This window comes from Artibeus jamaicensis, unplaced genomic scaffold (genome assembly GCF_021234435.1).
Source record: "Artibeus jamaicensis isolate MK-2021 breed Jamaican fruit bat unplaced genomic scaffold, CSHL_Jam_final contig_373, whole genome shotgun sequence".
Lineage (NCBI taxonomy): Eukaryota > Metazoa > Chordata > Mammalia > Chiroptera > Phyllostomidae > Artibeus > Artibeus jamaicensis.
Window position 1 is genome coordinate 6718468 of NW_026521807.1, and position 9539 is coordinate 6728006.

The window sequence follows — 9539 nt, forward strand, 5'->3', positions numbered from 1 at the left end:
ATTTTCTATTTCTACATTTATTACAAACTCCATAGTACACTGCTGTTCCTCTTGCTTTAAACATTTGTCTTCTAACACATCAAAATGAGAAAATTGTGCCGCACACCCACCACTTCTGACAGTCTGCATTCCTTCGTGTGTGTCCAGCCCTTCCTTCCGTCTGTAGAACTCCCTTTAGTTTTCTGATGATATACTCTCCTAACATTGATTTGCCTGAAAACAGATTTTAATGTTATCTTTGTTTCTTAAAATATTTTTCCATTTCCTTTTCTCTCCTTTTTCTGAGACTATAATTCTACACTATATGTGTTAGCCCTACTGCTATTGTCCTTCAGCTCAGTAAGAGTCTGTTTATTAGTTTCAGATCTCTCTCTCCCTTTCATCAGGATGGTTCCTATTGCTAGCAGTTTAAATTGCTGATATTTTCTTCTGCAGTATTAATCAGCCATTAATCCCATTCATGATTTCTTATTTACAATGCTTTTGTTTTCAGCTCTATGATGGCTATGTGGATCATTTTTATTTCTCTGTTTTCATTATTTTTAAAAATATGTTTATTGATTTAAGAGAGAGAGGAAAAAGGGAAAGCAAAGGAGAGAGAGGGAGACATCAGTGTGAGAGAGAAACATTGATTAGTGGTCTCCCATACATGCCCCCACGGGGGATTGAACCTGCATCCCAGGCATGTGCCCCGACTGGGAATTGGAACCCCAACATTTTGGTGTATGGGACAATACTCCTACCAACAGAACCACACTGGCCAGGGCTTGGGCCATTTTTATTTCTTCCTTTTCTCTCATCCTCATGTTCATATTTTTTCCATCTTGTTGAAATTCGGAGCATATTAATAATCACTGTTTTAATGTCCTTGTATATATAGGTCAATTCCATCATCTCCATTACATGCATTTGTTTCTATAACTAACTCTTCTAGTTGTTGGTCATAGGTTCTTTCCTCTTTTTATGATCAGTAAATTTTGATAGATAACAGAATTATGAATTTTATATTTTTGTTTGCTAGGCTTTACTGTTTATCTTTGAAGAATATTTTTCTGGCATTCAGTTGACACTCTAAATTGGCTGAGTCCTTTCATGGGTCGCTTTTAAACTTGTTTAGGGCAGATCTAGAACAACCTTTAGTCTGGGACCAATTTAGCTCCATGACTAAGGCAACATCCTTCAGAGGACCCTCTACAAAGTACTGTGTACTACAAGATCTTTCTGCCCTAAATGGTTAAAACAAGAAATATTCCCAGCCTTATGTGAGCTCTCGCTATTGTTTAGCCGGCTGCTCTCTAGTGGTTCTTTCTCTTGGTTATTTTCCTATTTTTGGCTGCGTGGGTCAGTATTCAGCTCAAGGCTCAAGGCGATCCCTTCAGTTCTAGCTATCCAGAGTCCTCCCTGTCTCCCTCTCTCCCTCTTTCTGTCTGCATTTTCTTCCTCTGGCACTCTGTCCCAGAAGTTCGAATTTCCTTGGCTTCCCTAAACTTGGGTCTCTATCTCCTCAACTCAGTCAAATCAACATGCTTTGTACAGTGTTCACTCCGCTGTGCTGTGGCCTGTGAACTACCTCTGGGCAGTAGGCAACCCTCTCTGTTGTTCTTCTGTGTGATATGGTCCTGTAATTCCTGTAGTCCAATGTCATAAAATTATTGGTTCAATTATCTTGCTATATTTTCTCATTGTTTAAGATGAAAGGATTTATCTGGTCTTTGTTACTCCATCATGGCCAGAAGATAAAGATTATCATTCTCTCAGTTGAAACCACAAATGTAAATTTTAGTGGAGGGCAGACGCTAAATGCAGAGAATAACTACAATTTCCTTTTCCACCATGCTGGGCTGGAACCTGGAGCTCGGTGCTGATCAGCCACTCAGAGCCATACCTCCTCCTCATCACCGCATTTGGTACAAGTATTTTGACACCAAAATATGAAAGGTGCAAACTTATCTATGAAAAGAAGTTAAACAAATCGGTAACAGAAGTTAACAACTTTTACATAGTAATTGGTTGTCAGAGGAAATTTTGATCTATGTATCTTAACTTCCAGCCTCAGCTTTTATTTTTTTAATGAACTAAACACACGTTATCTCATTGAGCTTCATGACAAAAAAAACTTTAAAAGTCAGTTTTAGCGACTAGCTTTTTCTCTTTAGCATTTGAAATACATAAAATTATAAGCCATTTTGAACGTGTTAGGCTTCTGTTAATACAAGTGATTTTCATCAAATACATTTTCTTTGTGTTTTTTATTTGATTCTTCCAGACTTCCTTTTGTTATCATGAATGTTTACCCTGCCAAATTCATTCACACGGTGATAATTTCCTTTCTAAGAATTATTAGATAGGCAAGAAGCCTTTGAGCTTAATAATAGCTCATTCTTAGAAAAAGGAAGCAAACCTTTGCCAAGATTAAACAAGCCTGAACACTGAAGATTCAAGGTCAGTTTGAAACAGAAACCACAAGTTTGGGTTGGACCTACACTTGGCAGTGTGAGACTCACGTGAACTCTTTCTAGTGTTATATGGAGGAGACACACAGACACCGCCTGACAAAGCAAGACAGAAGACCGGTTTAAACCAGCAGAATGTTCAGGAAAAGATTAAAAACACAGGTCTGTTGCAGTAAACGTGACTCTGCAGCTCCTGAGTCTTGAGTTCTGTCACTAACGCACCTGGAGAAAGTTAACAGAACGACCAATGTTTTTGGAGGTCAGCGAACTTTCTGAGGTGAGTGAATGGTGTACAGTACTATGCCAGGTACACGTTCCTCCTAGGAGAGGAAGTCCAAAACTAAAACATGAGAGTTCAAAACAGAGTTTCAACATGAAACAATTACTTTAAGAATCCTGCTTTTCTTAAGTTACATCATTTGATTAACCGGGCCAACATCCCCGCACCTGTGGGTATCAGGAATGAAAGCAAAAAGATATTTGTGAAGTGTTTGCAAGTCACTGAAAAGACAGTGGAAGAATACATTAAAATACTTTACTTTCAAAGTGCAACCATCAAATAAATTATTATTATATACCTGGAAAGTAGTTTTTCATTGTCAGGGGATCTTATGGAATAGCGCTACAGTAGTGCCGTCCTATCTGTGGGGGATTAGTTCAAGGATCCCCAGTGGATGCTTGAAATCTCCAATAGTAACAAAGCCCTGCATATACTATGTTTTTTAAATATATACACATGCCTTCAATAAAGTTTAACTTATAAATTAGTCACCGTAAGAGATTAACAACAATAATATGACAATCATAACAATACACTGTAATAAGTTTTCTCTTTCCAGGTATTCCAAGTCATGAAATCCAAAGACCTACATCCAAGATTGCTCTATCCAGCAAAACTTTCGTTTAGAATGGAAGGGCAGATAAAGTGCTTCTCAGATAAGATCAAATTCAAGGAGTTCATCATCACCAAGCCCTTATTATATGAAATGTTAAAGGGACTTATCGAAGAAAAAGAAGATAAAAAAGATGAACAGTGAAAGGACAGCAAACTCACAATTATTAAGAACCCCACCTAAAACAAAAGCAAACTAAGAGGACAGCTAGATCAGGAGTGGAACCATAGAAATGAAAATCACATGGAGGGTTAGCAACAGGGGAGTGGGAGGAGGAGATGGGGGGAGAAGGTACAGAAAATAAGTAGCATAGACAGTAGATAGAAAATAGATGGGGGGGCAAGAATAGCATGGGAAATATAGAATCTAAAGAACTTGTGTCACATGGACATGAACTAAAGGGGGGGTAATGGTGGGGATGGAGGGGTAGGGTGGAGGGGAATGAAAGGGGGAATAGAAAACTGTAACAGCATAATCAATAAAAAATTTTTTAAAAAAGAATAATTTAAATGAATAATTCCATATCATTTTAAACTAAAAGTTTTCTCTTTCCGTCTGTCTGTCTCTGTTTCTCCAATAAGTGACTGGATAACTAAGATGGCTACTAAGCGGCTTTTGGGCAGGTAGCATGTAAAACATGGATGCGCCGGACAAAGGGATGATTCACAGTCTGGATGGGACGGAGCAGGACAGTGCAAGATTTCATCATGCTACTCAGAAGAGCATGCAATCTAAAACTCATGAATTGTTTATTTTTTGGATTTTCCATTCAATATTTTCAGACTATGGAAAGTGAAACCCCAGATAACGGGGGACTACTGTATTGAGTTTGCCAGCACTTTATTGTGTTTCTTGAAGGTCTTCACACATTCAAAAACATAGACCATAACATTTTAAATCATTTTTTGCTGTGAAATGTAATACACATGAAGAAAAGTATAAAAGAAAACACAAATTATTACAAAGCAAGAAATCATGGAACTATCACATAGGCCAAGAAGTAGAACAACGCCAGAAATGCACATGCCCTCCTCAAGGTTCATGACATATTGAGTTGTTTATTAAAATAACCCCATAATGATTTCAGATGATAAAAACATTGTACCATATCTTCAGAAATGAATGTTTCAGATAAGTGTCATTTGACAGATGCATTTGAACAATCTTGATAAACTCAAACTGACGCTAAGCCAAGATTTATATTTGGTTTGAGTGAACTATTTCAAGGTAGGAGTTAGAGGTAACGAACACCATCAGCATCCAGCGGAAAACTCCGCTTTGCCCGAGCGGGGCCTTGCTTCACAGAGACACTACACGGTTAGGATTCGAGACCCCCCTTGGGGCCTTCCTTTGTACTCTGAAAAGCCAATTTCCTGTCCGAGAAAACAGGTAAATAGCATAAGGCAAAATTTGTGTGGGAGTGGATTAATAATGGCCTGATCCGACATGCACTTTCTAGAATAAAGGAAGACCTGTCTGCCTCACAGACAATTCCCTCTGTGTTTTGCTTCGGTCTTTCCCAGGACCCAGTGCTTCCTCCCAACTGAAAACTGTTGCTGCCAGCTCACACGTGGGAGGTCACACACAGCCAGACATTCTCCACAAACGGAGTCCAAGGCGGCTTTTCACAAGGGGCCACTTACCTACTGCGGTGCCTTTTGTCACCCACTCTCTCACCAAATCTTCTTAAATATGTTTTGAGATGAGCATGGATTTTTGAAATTTTGCATGCTGCATTTGTTACATTTTTGATAAAGATAACACCATAGCTAGGTGCAATTGTCAGGTAAGTAAACTCAATCTTTATACAGCTTAATGGAGAAAACTAGGAAGAAGGAAGGAAGAAAGAAAGGAAGGAAGGAAGGAGACGAAGAAAGGGAGTTCCTGTGTAAGGGTGTGCTCTGGCCAACAGATTCCAGGCTGCTAATGTCTTGCAACTATTTCTTGTCCCATCAGAAAACATATTAGTTGCTTCCTGACCAGGGCAAAATAGACTTGCAGTCCAGAATCTTGAATCCTTACTTGGTTATCTGATCAATGGCTGCTCAGCTTCCGTGTCAAGGTGTTTCCCTTTGCATTGCCTGACCCTCTGGCTTCCCGTGGGATTGATTCTTGACCAACTATCCTGGTCTCTATCCACTTGCCCAGGCTTTAGCTTTGTGCAGCATTTTGACTCCAAATGTGTCCTGGAGCTAGCCTGGTTACAGCACAGCCTCACTCTGGCACTTACGTGTTCTATTTCTAACCAAATCCCTGGCCCCTAATATTCAGGCTTTTCCTTTGTTACAGTCCCTGGCCAGCTTCAGAACTCGACTCCTCTCCCACTCAGCCTTGCCTCACTCTTCTCAGGGCCTGCCCTGGCCTTGCCACGTGCTGCTCTGAGCACCAGGCAGACTTCACTGGCCATCGTTGAATGCACTCTCTGTGTTGTCATTGCCTGTTAGATGACTTGTTTCTCCAACTACACCAGAAGGGCTGATTCAAGACGGATGCCAGTCCTGCATCTTCAGCCTCCAGATTTGTATCCAGAACTTAAGGGGCATGTAAGCACATTTATTGACCAGCTTTCAACCTGGATGTAGATCACTCAAGTGACATGGACTCTAATTTGGGGTGTAATAGAGCCTCACTATCTAATAGTATAATCCAAGGCAGCTGATTTGATATCCTTGGTTCTCAGTATCTCACCTGCTAAACAAGGACGATCCCTGGGATCAAATCTAAGGATACTTTTAGCCCCCAAATTTTTTACTTCTGCTTAATACCAAGAACCTTGATGACAAAATCTTCCAAAATTGTAACAGGCAAATTTTAACCTAAAAAGAGTGATTTGTATTTTTCTCACCACTATTCAAAACTGTGGTTTTCATAGAAAAGTGATTTTAAAAGCAAATGACCTCCACTTACCTTTCTTACACCCATTGCAATTCCTAGCCCATAGGTTCTTCAAAGATGGGACTAATGTAAGAGATGACTCGCCACCTAGTGGACACGTTCCCAGGCAGTGCCCTCCCCACAGGACAAGAGGGGGCTTTGTTCTCCATGTCAATGGATCCTACCCTTAGTTTCTCTTTTCTTCACCTCACACACATCTCAACCTTGTCATTGCTTTTGCTTTCCAGAAAATCCCAGAGAGGTCCATTGTGGTGAGAGAAAATGTATTGTTTGACCAGGTTTGATTTAATTTTATCTATTGTGTTCTACATCGATAGTGTGGTAGGCATTTTAAAGAAAAAAGATAAGGTCCAGAAAACTCAAACTGGGCCTTTTTAATCTCTTATCAATCTGGTTGGAAAGCAATCCTTGGGCATTCGGAGACGCCTGGGCTAGACAGACAGAAAGGGGATGGTAGAGTTCACGCATCTCCGAAGCAGAACTGCCTATAGAAACCAACCTTTCATCTAGGTCCTCACCAAACACTCAAGAGTTTTACAATTTTCCTTGTTTAAATATAAACCATATAGAGGCAAATCTAGGGCTTTGGATTAATAAAGTTATTTTGGTGTGACATGGAATCTTTGCCTGGATAATATTTTCACCGAGCTTCAGGGAAACGAAGTGACCTCTACTTAAAATGAACAAAAGGACGCAATTAAACTAGGTTTTCTTTTGCTACCTAGAAAGAAAAAACTCCATGAGTTCTCTCAATGGAGGTTTAAAGAAGCCTAGGTGAAGGTGGTCTTGGTTAATTAATGAACTATCAAGAGGATTGCTTCAAAACTAACCTAGCTTATGATGCCTCGAAGGTACCTTATTATGTGAGCAGCAGAAACAGTCATTTAACCAGCACTAATGATTCCCCCCAGCAGCCCCAGGTTGACCAGATAGTCATATTGTAATTGCAGTGCACAGGCTCTATGTTTCTTTAGCCTGCTCCACAAACACATTTTCGCCCCTTTTGTTAGTTTTTTTCTGCTACTAAGTGCCTCCAGCTGGCTCCTAACATTCTATGTTAATTTGTTTCCTACAAGCACCAACTCAGTGCAAAATTCATTTATTTTCCTACAGATTTCTATTTAATCTCTCTTTGGCGTCTTAGTATGTCTCAAAAAAACTTCGGAAGTTCTCTGAACCTAAAAATAACCTATTTGTTCTAATGTATATTCAAGCTAAAGATCTCTCTCACCCTCCCTCCTTTCTCCTTTCCTCTCTTTCTTCCTTCCTTCCAAGAAAATCATTCAACACAGTTCTAACTTAGGTGTTAATACAATCTCCATGAGTTCCATAGACACATTTCCCAGCTGCAATTCTGTAGAGCCTTATTCTTAATTAAATCACTCAAAGGTTTCTGTCAAGATTTCTAAGCCATGCTCATGTACCTCTGCTCTTGAACAGACTTCACAGGCTTGCTCTTCTTACCTATGCCTTCTAGAAGGGGATATGTACATCAATTCTAACAGAACAGACAGATGGAAGGACTTGGCTGGGGTTGGGGGTAAATAAGAAATTCCAAGCCTAGAGCTAGCCTTGGTCATGCCTCCTCTGTCTCCAAAGGGAAACATACTGTCATACAGAAGCTGCCCTTCTTCCTCTAGGACATTCATACTCTTAACAAAATCTCTACAGAGACCATGGATGAAGACTAATTTCAAAATGAATGTACTAATCAATAAAAATGCAAAAAATACCTATTTGTGTGTATTAGGCTGCTTTAAGTATTGTATAGAAAACAGAAATAAATATAAGCACAGATCTTAGATTTTCAGAGCTTATGGTATTATTTAAATGGCAAAACTAACATTTAAATATTCATGAAACAAATAAGCAGGCTTGTCATAAATCACATCTAATTACCTTATAGAAATAATAACAGAATTAAGGCTTGTGTTGTTGACCAAGAATTTGGTGTTAAACTGTTTATAGGATTAATCATGAGCACTACACTGAATTAAGTATAAATAGTACATTTGCATTGTATAAATGTTTCTATCAGGTGTATGAAAAGCTCAAACAGTAAAATGTGGCTTAATCTCTCTGAGGACTACCTCCCAAAAAATATGTCCACATCTTAACTCATCGAACCTGTAAATGTGACCTTATTTGCAAAAAGAGGTCTTTGCACAGATAATTAATTTAGGGACCTTAAAATGAGATTGTCTTGGATTATTATGGTCGACCTTAAATCCTATGACAAGTATCCTTGTAAGAGACAAAAGACGCAGACACAGAAGGAAAGGTCATGTGAAGACAGTAGCGGATTTTCAAATTTTGCAGCACCAACCAAGGAACCCATAGAAGCACAGGAAGCTGGGAAAGGCCACGAAAGGCCACCTCTCCAGCCTCCTGAGGGAGGGCGGCCCGGGCGGCACCTTCATTGCGGGCTTCTCATTCATCCATACCTGTGAGAACGTAAATTTCCGTTGTCTTGAGCCACTACACTTTTAGTAATTTGTTAGGGCAGCCACAAGATACTAAGACACCTGGTACAAATCCCATTAAACTCTTTTAGTAGTCTCATTTAACTTATTATAATTCCTGCCTTGTGGGGGCAACTTTGCCCACAAAGTGTCCCCCTCCCCCGCCCCCCCACCTGTCCGCCAAAGATGAAAGTGAAACTACCAAGACATGATCTGCTTGGGGAGGAAAAGTGGCTGATCCCTCAAAGGGGAAGGGCCAAGAGCCCCATCCTCAGGAGGCTTTTATTGGGTTCGTTTGCACAAGAATACAGGTAAGAATCAAACAATAGATAGTATTCAAAGAACCATGAGGGCTTATTCTCAGTCTGGGTCAGATAGCTAACGAGCCATAAATTTTGAGGGACAAACTTCTTGCTTAGATCCTTATCATTTAAATGAGAGCATTCTAAACAAAGCAGGTTCCACGGGATTTTCACATATTCTTTCTTATGCCTGATTTACCCCGATACCCCAGCCCTTTCCAGCACAGGGCTGCACTGCCTTCCCCATCATAGGTTTTTAGGCTTAAGTGGATTAAAGCCAGAAAACACTTCTCCCAAATGGAAATGGGGACTCAGGCTGTGTCATAATAGCTGGGGGGGAGGGGGGTCAATCGCGCTCTCTTTGTCACAGCCCCCAAAGTCCTTCCATGATAGCCTCCCAAGTGATTATGTCTGGCCTAGGTTGCCTCTCTCTGAGGGGTTGTACCCACCATGGACATCACCATGCTTTAGGGTCAGGGGAAGAAGCAGAAGCAGCGCTTGCTGCCAGAGACAAGCTTTGTCCCCTGTGGCTTG